This window comes from Miniopterus natalensis, chromosome 2 (assembly GCF_054644295.1).
Source record: "Miniopterus natalensis isolate mMinNat1 chromosome 2, mMinNat1.hap1, whole genome shotgun sequence".
NCBI lineage: Eukaryota > Metazoa > Chordata > Mammalia > Chiroptera > Miniopteridae > Miniopterus > Miniopterus natalensis.
In genome coordinates, this window is record NC_142082.1 from 131397240 (window position 1) to 131415608 (window position 18369).

Here is an 18369-nt window from a genome sequence, read left to right on the forward strand (position 1 = left end):
CTTACCATTCTCACTTTGAACTTGTGGTATTCTCTGCAGTAATTGACAGCAGGTGCTCTGATAGAGGTGCTGGGTTCAAGTCCCAGCTCCATCACTTACTAGCAACGTGACACTGAACTAACATCTATTTTGCCACTAACATCTATTTTGTTGTAGTTTCCTGTTCTATAAAGGAAAGATGTAACAATGACACCTACCTTATATATTGTTGCTGTGAAGATTAAGTGAATAAAAAATGTTTGGCATAGTCTCAAACACTTAATACATACATGTTACCTACTATTGTTACTGTTAATGACTATTGTTTCTTTCCCCCTTAACTTGGTTTCTCTTCAAAACACTTCTAAAAGCAGTTACTACTTGTGGAATCTACAACATGCTTTAAAGATGAATAATTCATCTAGAATACTGACTTCTAGTAATTTTTTAAAACCTTCCTAATCCTTACTAACATCTGGAAAATGGCAAGAAACAAATATACATACAGATCAAAGTAGCTAAGAATTAAGTCTCAGTATTAAACAACTTTGGATTTCCAATAAATATTATAAGGAAAAGACCACTTTCTATCCAACCTCCCTATACCCCCCTCCCCCCAAAAAAGATACAAACAAGTTTATGGCTGATTTATGTAATATCTCTCATGATTGTTATTTAGAAAATCCTCCTTATCATCTATTTTTAAATTACATGTGAAAATATTCAAAGCTTTGATACCTGGATCTCTATAATCCAGGTCACAACTAAGACTGAGCCTACAAAGTACTTCACACTCACCAGGTTTCCTTTTCTGAGGTCCCTTTCTATTTTTATTTGAGAAAACAGGAACTCCCATAGGAACCAGGAACTGCCTGATTCTAAGAAAGTTCATGTGTGAGACCCGTTTAAAAAGGTACAATAAAAAAGCAAGAAAAAAAAAAATGTATCTTGCTATCATCTAAAGGGATTTTGCTAATAGATTTTTAAACATTGTTTTTCTACAGAGGAACAGGGTTTTAATGCTGGGAAAGAAAAAATTTTTAAAAGATCAAAAGTACTCAATAGGGGAATAGAAAGAAGAAGTAATATAGCTTAAAGATTAAATAAAATGTTAAGAATTGGAACATGCCTGGACTAAAAAGACACTTTTAATAACATTAATTTTTATTAACGTAAAATTTGAATAATTTAAAATAAAGCTATATTTAGTTAAATATACTACCAAAAGATGTCCTGTCAATCTAGTTAAAATAAAACAATACTAAAAAACAGGTCTTTTATTTGCTCTTTTTAAGAATAATTCTAAAATATATTAAAACATGCAATTCTGAAACACCAGTTTTAATGTCTATGAAAAAAGGCTGTGATAGCATTAATTTTTGACTATATACAGAAGTATTTTTTGTCAAGATTATTAAATGGAAAACTAGCTCTTCAAGTATCACTATGAAAATAGATGTTTTCCTACTAGACTGCTCTCCTTGAGTTTCTCACCACAGGGACTGTGTGTCATTCATGTTTGTATGCCCAGAGCCAAGCGTAGTACTGAACATACAGTTAAAAGTGCTTGAAAAGTGCTGGTTGTGCTTCCTAGATTACACATCCATTCTTCTTTATTCTACACTGTGTGTAACACTGAAGGGAAAGTGTTAAATCCTGCAGGAAGTTGGAGAAGGCGATGTTCTGGGCAACTGGGAAAGGAGAGGGGGGAAAGATAACAGAGAGAAAGCCAAAGAGCAGAACAATAATTCTGTTGAAAAACACTGCTCTGTCCTTTGTATCTTTTCTAGATTCTGCCTCTTGTCTAATGGGCTAAAATACCTGAAAGTATAACATATCTAAAAGGTCAACAATATACTTTCCATTCTATACATCTTCTGTTAAAAGAATTTTCCCTTATTTCCTACAACAACTGTCACCTATTGAATTAACAGACCTACAGAATTAACAGAAGTAAAATGTAGCCCTGAGGGTAAGTTTTAGAAAGGAAAGCCATCTAAAAACAGCAATTCTAACAAACCAACAAAAGCCCTCAAATTTCTAAAAGCAGCATCTTTATACATCTAATTTTCCTTCTGCTTAATCATTTCAGTATTTCTAAATCCACATCAATATATTTTATCTCATCCAAATTACCTACACTTTTTAATGGGAACGACACATGTTGATAAGCCTAATGAAACATCCCTTCGTCCCCTGCCTATTAGGCAACAATAGAGGAGAAACCATATTCCAAAAGCATTCTACAACAAAACATTACCACTTCATTTACTGGCCTCTTTTCTAGGGATGGACCTGAGAGTCAGTTACAGTTCTTATTCCTTACCCTAAAGCAATGATAACACCAAGTTGCTATTTTCAAACTTCACTCTTCCACCGGCTAAGAGGCACAACCTTGAAGCGACTGCAGACCTGGTTCCTGTCCTCTTTTATATACTATACCCCAAACATTGCTTTTTCTCATATTCCCCCTTTTGGCCATGTCTCCTTCAATTTTCTGCTTCAGATTATTTCAAACCTCAAAAATACCAAACATTTCTTTCTAAATGTCCTTAATATTTTGACTTTTCTTTCACTTAAACTAGCCTAATGATTGTACAAGTCCAATTCCTAAAAATGTTTCCTTAATTATGCTACTACACACCTCAAAATTGTCTAATGATTTCCCATCACATTTTGCTTCAAGGAACTAATTTTAATCTTGTGACACTTTCCTACTTACTTATAAGACACGGTGACTCTCACTCTCCTTCTCTAAGCCTTTCTCTCTCTCTCACATCAATTCCAAAAAATGTTACTAGTTTTACTGATCCTTTCTGTCAACTGTAATTTTTTTTTTTCATTCTCTCAGGCTAATATCAAAGTTATCAACCAGTCTGGTCTGCATGGCTCAGTGGTTAAGCGTTGACCTGGGATCCAGGAGATCACTGTTCGATTTCTGGTCAGGGCACAGAACCAGGTTGAGGGCTCTGTCCCCAGAAGGGGGCGTGCAAGAGGCAACTAATCAATGACTGTCATCATTGGTGTTTCCTCTCTCTCTCCCTTCATCTCTGAAATCAATGAACACATGTTAAAAAAAAAAAGTTATCAACCATTATGAATTCCCAGATAAAAAGAGGGAAATGAAATATATCAACCTATAAATATATTCACAAAATGCATGTTTAATATTGACCAAATAGACTGCTCTCCTCAGGAAGACTCCGTTTTGGTCACTTGGTGGCAGTTAATGGGAAAAAAGCCTGTGGTGACCAAAGTTCTTTTATAACTCAGAAAGAAAAACATTTAACAAATATTTATAGAGTACTTTTGTGCAAGGCACTAGAAATATGGTAGTGACTAAAATAAAAAATATCCCTGCCCTCAGGGAGCTTATGTTCTAGAGAGGTTAGAAGAGATAATGAACAAATATATTTTTTAAATGCATAGTATGTCCAATGCTTCTCTCGTGCTTTAAAGATAAAACAGTAAGAATGGTGCTTGACATGTGAGGGAGGGAAGCAATATTAAATAAGATGGTCAGGGAAGGCCATACTAAGATTGTGTTTGAATAGAAAGTCGAGAGAGCAGAGAGAATGAGCCATGGACAGAGAATCTGATGTATGATGAGGTTAAGGTGCTTCCCTGAAGTAAACAGCTTTCAGAGCTGGGCTTCAAAAAGATGGAATTCAAACCTATGTCCAACTCCAAAGCCTACACTCCTTTCATTATAGAAAAAACTACAGAAAAGAAAATAAAGCATTCTTCTCTAGAACCTTCAGGTTTGGAATCATTAATCTCCTTATGATGTAATGCATGAAAAAATGCCCAAAACAGGAATAAGGAGGAAAAGACATTGCTGTTGGAGAACACAATGTTGTGTGTTGGATGAGGAAAACTTCAAAACCACATTTTCTAACTGTAGTTCAGGAAAAGACTTTCCATGATATATCAAAGTATAAAGTGCCCCATACCACCATAGGCGGCATTAATTACTCCTTCTCTCTGCTGCCATGGCACTTTTTCATAAGACTGCTATAAAACTTACCACAGGGATCCGTTTTCTTAAAAAAAAAATCATAATTTCGTGATTAAGTACCATACTACATCTAAACAACATTTTGGCTTTATCTTCCAACATAAGATATTCACAAATATATATCAAGTGCCTGTCATGTACCAGGCATTATGCTAGTTGCAGGAAATTTAAAAAAACGAAATTATGGAAACCCCATCCTCAAAAAGTTCAATCTTGAGGGCAGTAACTCTGCAGACATGCACTTTCAATAGTAGTCTCTTATAACTCCATGACCTTAAACCTACGCTTTAGTCTTTGGAAAGTTCAAGTTATCTAGGCAGTTCAATTCAGCTGCCGAAATGACCAATTCTCTCTCTTAATTGTATCTTTTTGTAAACAGACATTCAAATTCTCAAATCCCATCTTCTAGCATTAATGGTTTAAACAGAGCATAACTCTGCGTGGAGGAGGAGGCGGGGGAGAGGGAAGGCAAATGTTTCCAACAGCTGCAGAACACTGCACCTGTGTGGCAAACACTTCTGCATTTCACCACCAGCCAGACTAGTCTAAAAATGGAGACGGTGAACAAGACAGTACATTCTTTTGCAACACAGCATGTTGTGCATTTGTTCTCTGAAAGTTCTCCAATTGTTTCATGGCTCTATTAAATATGTGGTCATTCTAAAAGACAGAAACAATTCACTCCAAGAATATTTTTAACATTACAGTGAATATTGAGATTAAATCAACAATCAAAATAGACAGTTTTATGGACAAAACTGTCTACTATAAAACTTGCCTAAGGCAAACTCTTAGACCACCCTGTTCTACTCATTAATAACTTTTCCATTTTAACCCTACCAATCTATCTGGATTTATAGAGGTACAGACCTAAGACCTAGATGGAGATAATGAACGAAAGAAAAGGGAAGGACAGCAAAAACTCAAAAGCTCCTCCACTTCTCTTATCATATAAAGCTCCCAACTTTTCATTTGCCCTGTTTTAAGAGAGGCAACAATTCTGTGCTACTTCCAAATAAGCTATTTTTAAAGAATACCAGAAATACACAGTGATTCTATAAAATAAAAATAAAGAGGGCTTTAAATGTGGGCATCAAAGTACTAAGAACATAACGAAAATTGAAATGTCCAAGAAAATAAAAAGTCAAAACTCAGAATTAAATTATGAATACCCTTATTATATGGTTGATTCTTATACTTCCTCGCTATAGGATAAAGAACATTATGGTCTCTCTCAACTTTGTGGTGATTTGAAAGTCTCACATTTACTAACTGTAAAAATGAAGATTCCTTGGGGAAGAAAAAAATGATAAAAGACTGTAACTGAAATTTGTCTTCATTCAAACATTAATTACAATTATACTTGCACCCCAAATTTGGGAATCTTTTAACAAAAGCTGTAAGAAAGACTTCTAACCACAAACTGGTTGACTAGTATTTATGGAGCATAATCTATACACCATGTTCTGAGAACATGCCTCTTAAGCAGTGTTGGCAATGATATGCAATGTAATCAATACCACCTTGGAGTTTAGTGTGCTTTAAGAACTTAGGAAAGGGCAAATAATTTCTGCCTAAAATACATTTGAGCCTTAAAAATAAACCAAGAGTAATAAAATGGAATGAATTACTAAAAAAGCCAACATTGATGAATCTCAAAAATATCATGCTGAGTGAAAAAAGCTTTATAAAGGTGTACACTGTGAATCTACTTATATGAAGTTTTAGAACAGGCAAAACTATAGTGAAAAAAATCAGAATAGTGATGGACATGAGGAAACTTTCAGAGGTGAAGGTAATGCTCTGTATCTGTAGAGATTTAAGTTACATGGCTGGAAGATTTGTCAAAACTCATCTGATGATACATTAAAGATTTATGCATTTGACTCTATGCAAATTTTGCCTTAAAAAAAACCAAAAACCCAAAACACCTCACTCTAGTTAATACCATGCATGAAATATGTAAGGGAAAAGTATCCTACTGTCTTTAACCTACTCTGAAATACATTTCTTTAAAAATGACAGAATAATGAATAAAGTAATGGGTAAGATATATAATAAAGCAAATACAGAAAATGTTAACTATAGAATCTAGATATGGTTATATGAGTGAGTGTTCACAGCAAAATTCTTTCAATTTTCTGTTTGAAATTTTTCATAATAAAATGCTAGTGGAAGAAAAATATAAAGAACAAAACAAAAAATATTTGTTGGTAGTGCTAAACTCCTATCAGAGAACTGGTAAAAAGATCATTTCAATACCTACGTTACATTAAAAACCCAATTTTAAAAGCTGTAACTTACTGTATAAGAAAAGAAAATTTTCTTCCTTTCACTTCAATCTAAATTCTTGACAAATCAAACAGTAAAAAAGAAAAGTTCCTCTTTTTTTGCAAAAAAAAACCACCCAGAAAACTTATTGTAATGTAGGGTTTTGTTTTATTTTAGAAAGACCTGGATAATAATAGTCTTATTTTTAAAAATTTATACAATTTATATTTACAAATAAGATTTTAAGTTATCTCTTTTACTAAAATAATGTCAGAAACTTGACAAATAGAAAAATAGCCAAAATATAGGAGCTTATATGTAATAATTTTTTAAAAGTAAATGTATATTGAATATTCAAAATTACTTTCTAGCATGCTTAACCTATGGAGTTGGAGGTAATTTACCTACTAATAATTTAACAAGACTGGCTCCATTTACCTAAAATAAAATTACTAAATTAGAAAGTTATATCACTAGCAAATCAAGAAAATATTAATATATTACACATTTAAAAGACTTCAATGATAGTTTATCCCTACCAAAAATGTACTGATATTTTAACAGAGCACCCATAACTCAAAGAATATTTGATAGAATTATTAATTACTGAATCTAACTAGTAACTAAAAGTGAAGTTCCCATTCAAAAAAATGTTTAATCCAAGGGAAGACTTTAAGAAAATATCAACAGCTTACTCAAGATAAAATATAAAGTTAACAATGAACCTCTCTCCACCACACACACACCCCTCCCTAAGTGTTTAGTGGCTTAAAACTTAAGAGGGAAACAATTAGGCTGCTGTCCCCATCTAATTTTGTCAGCTGAAGACACTCCTGTAGTTTCCCCAATGTTGGGAGGAAAGATAGTACAAGAACACATTCAAAGAAAGAGAAACTAGTGTGTCTATGTAAATTATGGGGGCTTTACCTTACTATACTGTTCAAAGTCCAAAAGTTTGAGTGACTGCTTTTTCAGTACTTTCAGGAGCTCTTGAAAACTATTTTTACACACATGCCAGTTAAAGAATTATGCTACTGCATGGTGACAACTGAACAGAAAAATAAAAGCAAGTCAACCCACAAAGGTTAGATACAAACCTATAAATAAAACCAAGCATCTGTGCAACAGATAACTTGGCACCCAAAGGAATTTATGCTAATGCAATACTGTAATTTATTAAACATGGTGACAGCTCACTATATTAAGAGATTTTAAACATTAACTGTTACTATTAGAGACTGGCTGTAAAACTTCCTCAAGGTTTACACTGCCAAGAATACAAATCAAACTGTTTTATAACAAGGTCTGTTCTGAAATACTGCTAAATGAGAATCTGGAGATCCAAAAAGGAGCTGTGGCACACTGTATAACCTATCTCCAGTGCAATGCAACATGCATTTCCCATACAATTAAATACAAGAGGTCTTCTACTTAGTAACACCTTCAATCAAAATGCATGTGTTTAACATTTTCAATGACTAGAGATAATAAATACTCCCAGTATAGTTTTGTGTAGCACAAAGAATGATAGTGTTATCAGAGAACAGTGTGCACTGCCCTTCTCTATTGCTAATGGATGTGGGGTTCTTGGGGCACTGCTGGAATAAGAATTTCCAGGGGCGCCCACAGGAGGATGAGATGTGGTAGAAAGGTTTATTCCTGTGGAATCATATCCCTCAGTTTCTGAAGTCCCATTTTCCTTAAACCAGTCCTGGAAAAGGTACAGCTGGGGATCCAGCACAGCTAAAAGCAAAGCCAGTGTCTAGTTTCCATTCCATGGTCGAGTTGAGTCTGGCACAGCACCAGGTTAGATCCAGTCCACCAGTCCATTGTGTGTGGGGTCCACATGGCTGTGGGCCATGTGGGCCAGTGCAGAACATGAGAGCCCGGCAAGCCAGGAGTCAGGCTCAAGGAGCAACAGAGAAGGGGGCAAGAAAGCGAAGAGAGAGAACTCCCTCTGTTTAGGAGTTTATGCCTCAAATCTTCCCAGGCTTGCAGTGTCACACCTATTCTGGCCAATGACATGCTCCCAGGTGTGACTGAGGTAATCAATCACCTTCCCCTAAATCATGTGGGCTTTACTGGCCATGCACATACTCTTTCTTTGTCCAGTCCCTTCCCCCAGGATCTTCGGGGAACAGACCTAGAGATTGTTAAACTGTAGCTTTCTGGCACAAATGGCATACCTATATTATCTGGCCTTCCCTTTACTTCTTTCTTGTTAATTAATTAATAACTGGGTTAATTATAACGGTATCATTAGTCCTCTTCATTCCACTCATCAAATGGGGATAAGGAGTGTAGCTCTGATTAAAGGAAAAAGGGCATTATATGTATAGACGAAACACAGAGATTGAAGTACGACTGAAACAAACTTGAAATTAAAGATGGCGGCAGACTGAGTAGAAGCTACGCTGACACTCTCCCAGGACCAAACAGGAATTACAACTAAAATATAGAAAACCCATCCTGAATAATCAACTGCAACTGAAGACGAGCTGGAGAGCACCCTCATAACCAAGGAGGATAAGTGGAGACCACAGAGACTGGTAGGAAGTGCGGAGGCAAGAGAGGGCTGGCTGGGCTCCCACAGGCAGCAGCTGAAGGTCCAGGGGGATATCTCAGCTGTGGGGGGCTCCCACTGAGGACTCTGGGGCCTAAAGACCAGGCTGGGCTTCCTAGCCCAGAGCACAAGAACTGAGAAGGGTGCCCACATAACATCTGGCTGTGAAAAGCAGCCGGATTTCTGTCTGCCAGGGAGAGACGGCTGGAAATGCAGGCACCCTCTTAAAGAGCCAACACACAAAGTTTCCGGTCCAGCCACTTACCTTGGGCTCCAGCAGAGGGAGGGCAGAGTGGACTGGAGCTGTGTGAGAGGAATCTGGGGTTGCGGGCTCTGGAGATTGAGATCAGAAGGCACCCGTCTGGATTCCTGTGCTGAGTCATTCCCTCATACTGCACAGGACATCTTTCTCAGACAGACAATTTGCTGCTTTTGCAGGTGGGGAAGGGGAGAAGCAATTGCCCCACCCTGCTGGAAACCTCTCGCTCTACCCTAAGGAGTTTCTACAGCCTGAGGCTCATTAAGAGAATCAGATCAATCAGCCTGCAGGCAGAGGCAGACCTCAGGGTGCTTTGAGTCTGCCTGATCTGCTTCTGGACCCAGGCCTTGGAAAGGCAGACTTTGGTGTGCATCTTGGGCCTGTCCAACCCCACCCAGCCCCGGCAGAGGAGACCTCAAGCCCATGGTTGTTGACAGCTCCAAACAGGGTACTCAGGGCCAGTCACAAACTGCGTCTGACATTGGCCTGCACCAGAGACCCTCCAAAAAGACTGAGAGTCCGAGCAGGCCTACCTAACACACAGAAACAAACCCAAACAGGCAGCCAAAATGGGGAGACAAAAAAACAAGCCCCAAATGAAAGAACAAGAGAAGTCTACAGAAAAAGAGCTAAATGAAGTGGAGATAAGCACTCTATCAGATATAGAGTTCAGAATACTGATTGTAACAATGCTCAACAGCATGAGAAAAGATATAGAAACTATGAAAAATAACCAGCCAGAAATGAAGAATGACACAGCAGAAATAAAGAACACATTGGAAGGAATAAACAGCAGATTAGAGGAAGCTGAGGATCAGATCAGTGAATTAGAAGACAGGGTAGAATAAATCACTCAATCAGAGAACCAAAAAGAAAAAACAATTAAAAAACAGGAGGACAGTTTAAGGGAGTCGTGGGACAACATGAAATGTAACAATATTTGCATTATAGAGTGCCAGAAGACATCAAAAGTAAGCAAAGATTAGAGAACGTGTTTGAAGAAATAATGGCAGAAAACTTCCTTAACCTGGTCAAGGAAAAAGTCACACAAGTTCAAGAGGCACAGAGAGTCCCAAACAAGAAGAATTCAAAGAGGCCCACATCCAGACACATCATAATTAAAAGGCCAAAAATTTGAAACAAAGAGAGAATTTTAAAGGCAGCAAGAGAAAAACAATCTGTTACCTACAAAGCAGCTCCCATAAGGTAGTCAGATGACTTCTCATAAGAAACTCTACAGGCCAGAAGGGAATGGCATGAAGTATTCAAGGAAATGCAAAACAAGGATCTGAAACCAAGACTGTTCTATCCAGCAAAACTATCATTCAAGATAGATGGTGAAATAAAGAGCTTCTCAGACAAAAAAAAGGCTAACAGGGTTTATCACCACCAAACCAGCATTGCAGGAAATGTTAAAGGGATGTTGTAACAAGAAGAAAGAGAGAAACATAGGCATAAAGAATTAAAATGGCAATAAATAAAGAACTATCAATAATAACCTTAAGGATTTTAAGGGAGAGATCAATAGCAATGCAGTCATAATCAGGGACTTGAACACCCCACTGATTTCACTGGATAGATCTTCCAGACGAAAAGTCAACACAGAAACAGTGACTAAATGGCACACTAGATCAGATGGATTTAATTGATATTTACAGAACATTTCACCCCAAAGCTGCAGAATGTACATTCCTCTCAGGTACACATGGGTCATTCTCAAAGATAGACCACATGTTAGGACACAAAACCAGTCTCTACAAGTTCAAGAAGAGTGAAATTGTATCAAGCATCTTAGATCACAGTGGCATGAAATTAGAGATCAACTACAGTAAAAACACTCAAAAACATTCAAACACACGGAGGCTAAATAGCATGTTATTAAACAATGAATGGGCTACCAATAGGATCAAGAAAGAAATCAAAAACTTCCTGGAAACAAATGAAAATGAACACACAACAGCCTAAAATCTATGGGACACAGCAAAAGCAGTCCTAAGAGGGAAGCTCGTAGCACTACAGGCCTACCTCAAAAAGCAAGAAAAATTTTTAGTAAACTACCTAGCCCTACAACTTGAAGAATTAGAAAGCTCCCCTGTGAAGCTGTCCGGACTAGGGCTTTTGTTTGCTGGGTGTTTTTGTTTTTTGTTTTACTGCTTCATTTTCATCAGTTGTTATTAGCCTATTCAGGTTTTCTGATTCTTCCTGATTCAGTTTTACATGATCTCACTCATATGTAGAATCTAATAAAACAGTATGAGGAACTAATTAGATCCAGAGACAAAGAAGCATGGAACAGACTGATGAATCTCAGTGGGAAGGTGGGGGTGAGGGAGTGGGTGGGGAGAGATTAATCAAAGAATTTATATGCATATATGCATAACTCATGGACACAGACAACAGTGTGGTGAAGGCCTTGGGGGGGAAGGGTGTGGGGTGGAGAGATCAATGGGAGGGAAAGGGGATATCTGTAATACTTTCAACAATAAAGATAAAAACAAACAAACAAACTGAATTTGGAGCTAAAAAGGAAATCCCTATCATTTATTTTACGAGCAATGTGCTTAAAAGTTACATCTTGACTTTTAGCTGTGGAAGAAACCAGACAGAAATGAAAAGTCATTTGAGAAATAGAGAAATTTAAGTATGCCATTATTAGGTACAAAATAAAACCACTGGATAAAACAAAATGTAAGCAGTTATTACATGCAGTCAATTAGGCTAAATACGATGTTTTTTGTTGGTTATAATATATGGAACCTTAAGAGTGAAACCCATGGCTTCCACATAAACACAATGGCCAGAAAACACAACACACACTAAAATTGTATTAGATTTTCACCTAATGTGTATTTCTAACTTCTACAACTTCTACTTGTAACAGAACAAATACATGTGAATTAATGCTAAAAAATAATGCATACAATTCACCACAATCATTCTATTGGCGATTATGGTCAATAAATAAGCATATGCCCTAGACAAGAACCTGAGATGAGAGAAATGACAATGCTATTCCCTCACCTACTCTTCAGTTTCCCTGTGGCTCTTATACTGTAAATACTTCAAACACTGAGTATGATTTTAATGTTTAAAGACGTATTATGGTCCTTAATACTTCATCAGGTACTAAAACAGTCTATTCATACAATGGAGGGGGGAAAAACCTGTTCTTTATGGAAGACTATATGGCAGCCTCTAAATCTAAGGGACTTTATGCTATTTTGACCATGCTTAATTTTTGCTTTATGCTCTGACTTCAAAAACCCAACTTTAGCCCTGGCCGGGTTGCTAATTTGGTTGGAGCGTCATCCTGTACACCAAAAAGTTGAAGGTTTGATTCCTGGTCAGGGCACATACCTAGGTTGTGGGTTGGATCCTAGTTGGGGTGCATACAGGAAGCAACTGATCCATGTTTCTCTCTCACATCAATCTCTCTCTCCCCCCCCTCCTTTTCTCTCTCAAAATCAATAAAAATGAAAAACGACAACATATCCTCAGGTGTGAAGATTAAAAAAAAAAACAAAAAACACCTAACTTCATAGAACTACTATATAGTAGAGATGGAAATTTGAACCAGTCAATAACAAAACAGTTTTCTAAACCAAATAAATAAAACTGATACTTTAATAACATCCATTTAGTAAATATTCAAGGCATCTTAAAACTCCCAAATTATTACTAATTTCAAGGCTTATTTCCCCACATACCACCTCTTATTTGTTAAATTCCGTTCAACAAGGTGCTAAGGAATACAAGATGAAAACTCACTCTACCTTCCCTAGAACAGCTGATAATGCAGTGATCCTTACCACTTTGGAGGATCACAGACCTTTTTGAGAAATTGATAAAATCTATGAACCTTCTTCCCAGAAAACTGCATACAAATTTTAAAATGTGCATATAATTTCAAGGAGTTCCTATTCACCTGGAGTCCATTTACAGCTTCTTTAAGAGTCACGGGCCATTAGGGTTAAGAACTCCTGGTCTAGTAGAATATAAGACTTTTTTTAAAACAGAGAGGTGGGGATAATTCCAGAGGAAATCCAAAAACAAATACACTGAGATGATACAAACCATGTAGACAGTACAAATATCCCATGTTGGGAGTCAGATTATCTGTATTTAAATCTTGCCACTTACTGACTTTGGACAAGTTTCTTAACCTCCCTAAGCCTCAGTTTCCTCATCTAAAAGGAATGATAACAATACCTGGCTCTTAGGCACTATTTTAAGAAATGAAAGCATACATGCAAAATTCAGCACAGTACTGAGACAGAAGCACACTCACAAGTACAGACCTAGAGTCCTTTGAGTTGAACCGATCCCTAAAGTCTTTACAGTCCCAGTCCACATACCTCCAGAGTAAATCATCAGTTTAAGGCTGTCTTCATGACCAAAAGAGCCCAACTAAAACATCTTTTCTCAAAATCCACTGCCCAAAGTAGCAAGTGACTTCTAAAACTCCTTTAATTCTGATGACCTTACGTGCCAAAAATGTTGACTTTAAGTTTATCTGCTTTCATGCAGTATGACTTCCCTTCCCCTAGAACCAGGATTCATTACCAAAACTAGACAAAAAGAAAAGTATGGCAATATCCTTTAATGAACTGATAGAAAAAGCTCTTATAAATTAATGCACAAAATAACATATTTATTTACAATCATGTTCTAGCTATAGATTGACTTACCAGAATTGACTTACTAGTGTAAGCTGTTTATTCCCACCCCCCAAATTGTATACCCTACTATAAACTATTCTTGCTTTTTAAACGTGTATGGATTTTTATTTATTTAACTACAGTACTTACACTATGGTACTTCATCACTAAGCAGCTACTGATGAACCTCAGTGTCTTTCAGTCCACATTAAAATCCCAACAAAATTTAACCGAAAAAAAAATTAAAGATAGAATACATTTGTTTGAAAAAAATAAATAAGCAATCTAAACCAAAGCAAGATAATGTTATATTCCTATTTTAAAACATGCATTTGGTCTGCCTAAAACAAAATTCACACAAGCACTCTAAATCACCATAGTTTCTCTCATTTTCCAGCCCCAACATCACATAATTATTTTATAAAGGTACTAAATATTTTTAAAGCAATTGGGTGATATTTCATTTTTCCTTCTTTGATGGCATAGTATTAATATAATTTATAACTGTTTAATATTAATTTCAATCTAGTACAATTTTTAAAATTGAAACTACAAATTAAAATTTTAAAACTTAAATAAAGTACAAGTTTTCTTCTAAGTAATGTTTACTTCTGAAGTATGTCATTTAGATAAATGAAAAGTATCTCTCCACATTGAAAGGCAGTGGGGTAAAATGGGGGGGAAAAAATCTCTGGAGCAAAGAATGCTAGCTCTGCCCTGGCAGGGTGGCTCAGTTGGTTGGAGCACCATCCTGTATACAGAGAGGTTGCAGATTCGACTCCTGTTGGAGGCACATACCTGGGTTTCAGGTTCAATCCCCGGTCGGGGCGTGTATGAAGGCAGGCGATAGGTGTTTCTCTTTCATATTGATGTTTCTCTCTCTCCCTTCCTCTCTCTCTAAAATCAATAAACATATCCTCAGATGAGGATTAAAAAAAAAAAGAATACTACTAGTTCTAACATTTATGACTTGTGATCTTATACAAGTCACCTTCTCTGGGACTTTAGTAACCTAATGTAAAATGGGATGTTTTGTGACTATGCACAACAATATGAGGGGGAAAGGAATTAATAAATCTCAGCTTTCTCTTCTTTTTCCAATCCTAGAATGAAAAAAAAAAGGCACTCAGTTTACAAATTAACACAATATAATCACTACTTCATTCCTCATTTGTCTCTGGCACGGAGGTACTGAGAAGAAATGACAGAGTTCTTAGAAAATCTGTGAGTTAGAAGAAACAACTAAGGCAAGGCTTCTGCCAAAAATCTTTTATAATGCCTTGATTTTCACTAACTGCCAAAAATGGCACTAATCAGAGATAGAATCTGGGTTAATAAAGATCTTGTATTTAAAGTACAATCACCTCTGAGATTAAGGGGCTTCTCCCAGTTGGTAGTTTGGTCAGTTAGTCATTTAAACATTATAACTGATCCCCTGACATTCACTATGAATGTTTTGAAAACTTAAATGTTAAAATACAAACAGTACATATAATTTCCTTACAGCATGCTTTAAGCAATGGTTCTCCACTCTTTAAGTAAAAGGACCTCTTCATTTATATCCCCACAATATTTTTAGTGTTCACTTACTAAGAAAATATGACAAAATTCTACCATAAATACAATAATCATTTGTATTTTAATCATAGCAATATTTATATATAGTTGAAAAATAAAAACACAACATGAGAGGGACAAATCATTTGTTAGGTCCTCAGACAACACTTTGTAATGGGTGCACTTCCCAAAATGTTCTCAGTCCATAAGTTAAGAACTACTGACATAAATTCTAACTGAAAAAATGTAGGCAACTCAACTACTACACATATAAGGATTAAGGATGATTTAGAGCGGCTGGGCTAAACTGATTCCACTGGCTCAATCCTTACTCAAGATAACCACGTTATCAAATTTTATCATAAAATCATACAATATTTTTTAAATCACTTCTTAAAAAATACTCACCGGATAATGTTTTTATTGATTTGAGAGAGAGAGGAAGGAGGGGGGAAGAGAAACATCAATGTGAGAGAGAAATATTGATCGGTTGGCTCCCGGAACGTGCCCTGACCGGGGATCAAACCCAAAACCTAAGCATGTGGCCTGACCAGAAATAAAACCCACAACCTTTTGGTGTACAGGACAACACTCCAACCAACTGAGCCACTTGGCCAGGGGAAAATCATATCATTTTTAATACCAGAATTCTACAATTAATTCAATCATATGACTTTCTCTAACATTTATCTTAAAGTAGCTGAAGGAATAAAAGGAGTGGGCAATGGTAAAGGGAAGAGTATATGAAAGTGGAATGCAGTATAGTGCAATGGTTAGAGGATAAATTTCAAGTCTCATTTAACCAACAACGTAACTCCCCTCTCTGATCTATAACCTTGGACCAACCTAATCCCCCATTAAAATTCCTCATTCATAAAATTATGTAAAAAAAAAAATGGTTAAGAAGCCTAAATGTTTACACTTGCCAAACACCCAATATATGGACCTACTATTTATAAGGCATTATACTAAGTGAAATAAGTCAGACAGAGAAACAAAAATAATGATCTCACGTATATGTGGAATCTAAAAAAAAAATCCCCAAACTCATAGATACAAAGAATAGATTGGTGGTTGCCAAAGGTGGGGTAGGGGTGGATGAAATGGGTGAAGGTGGTCAAAAAGTACAAACTTCCACTTATGAGTAAGTCCTGGAAATATAATGTACAGTGACTATAGTTAACAATACTGTATTGTATATTTTAAAGTTGCTAAGAGAGATCTTAAAAGTTCTCATCACAAGAAAAATAACTGTAATTATATGTAGTGATAGATAACTAAAATTTCAATATACACATGTATCAAATCATTAAGCAGCTAAAACTAATAATACAATGTTTTATGTCAAGATTATAGTAGAACAGTAGGAAGCTTAGGCCAGCATAAGAAAAGGAATTAAGAGATCAAAAAGTATAAGACACACACAAAAAAACCCATAAAAAGCCAAAAATAAACTCGCTCCCTCCTCATCTAACTCCCACAGAACATGATCCACTGCTCTGAGGATCCAAAACTTAAAGCAATACTACATTAATGCTAAAATAGGCTTCTATAGGCTAGCGTAGGAACTTAAAAACAGTATAGTTAAAAATGTTTTAAGTTCAAACAACTATTTAACACATGATCTGGAAGACAACATTCAAAAATTAAGGACTACTCATTTTTCCTATTGGAAGCAAAGAGCCTGTCTTTATGAGCAAACATTCACTAGGAATCCAAATATAATTCAAATAAATTATTCAAATTCATTAGATGTTACTAAGGATAAAACCACCATAAAATAACACCTTGAAAAAGAACTGAGAAAATTTTTACAATTCCAAAAGCATGATGAATAAAAAGTATCCCAAAATCTTTCTCAAAGTGAGGTGCCAAAACCCTTAAAATTTTTTTTTACACCAATGTAAGTTTTCTGTTTTAATTTTTCTCAATAGGAGCTGACTCTTCCCTTATCTCCCAGGACAGTCATGTGCCAGAATCAAAAGGCCATCTCTTCCTCCTACAAGTCTACTTTGAAGAGCTGTACAAAGCAGTTTACAATAGAAAAATGGTGAAAAGAATAAAAGGAAATATTCCCAATAAGAAATATGAGGAAGAATTTAGGGGATACCACTTCTACTTTAAGTTAAGAAGCCCTTTATATCTTAAAATAAGGAGTTAAATTAAATAAGTCACTGCAGTGAATTGAAAATAGCTGAGCAACGGCAGAACTAAATCTCACTCACCTACCTACACTAGGTGGCCGTGCTTTAAAATAATACAATGAACAGGACAAGATTTTAGGGTCAGGCTTCGTAAATCCCTGGTCTGCTACAAGGATTTTGACTTTAGGCAAATTAACCTTAGACAATAACTTTATGATATATGTTGAAAAATAATCTAGAATACAGGATTAAATAAAATATATTAATAAAATTAATTTCACCTGTTTCTTTTTACATTGTAATGTAGTCACTAGAAAAATTAAAATTACATATGTGGCTGGTATATTCCTATTAGCTCTTGCCTAAACAAATCACATCTTTGATAGTTTCAAATGCAAAATGTGATGTAAATTTCATTATGTGCCTCATATGAATTGTTTAGGAGACTGAAGATCCTAACACACTTTAAATTCCTTATATTTTAGCAAGCATGATTTTTAAAATACTGTTTATCAAATCCATTTTATTATTTTATACCCCCAATCTCTTGATTACCCTCGTTCAATTTATTGTCTACTCATAGGGGCACACCTCATCTTCCCACGTTAGCAATTATAGTACTCATGTTATCCTACAAACTGACTGAAGAACAGCATGTGACAGGCCATCATTCTCTACCAGCTACATGCATTGTCTGTTCTTCAGACAACATTAATACAAGCTTACTCTAAGACCCACCCACATTCCTAAAAAATATTTTTCTGTCTCAAATTCACTACTACATTTTGGCCTACAGCAACATATCCCATCTCTGACTTCCCTATCAGTAAATCTACCTTCGAGTGGCCAATGAGGCTAAAATCTAGTTTCAAATTGTGCTTCATAGCCTGTTAAATAAATATAACTGAAAAAATAAGAAT

General features: G+C 35.9%; 1 protein-coding gene across 1 annotated transcript in view; it reads right to left on the bottom strand.

Moving 5' to 3' along the window:
- Window positions 1–18369, bottom strand: part of LEMD3 (LEM domain containing 3) — a 63726-nt gene that overhangs the window by 32789 nt on the left and 12568 nt on the right. The gene's annotated exons all lie outside the window — the stretch shown is intronic.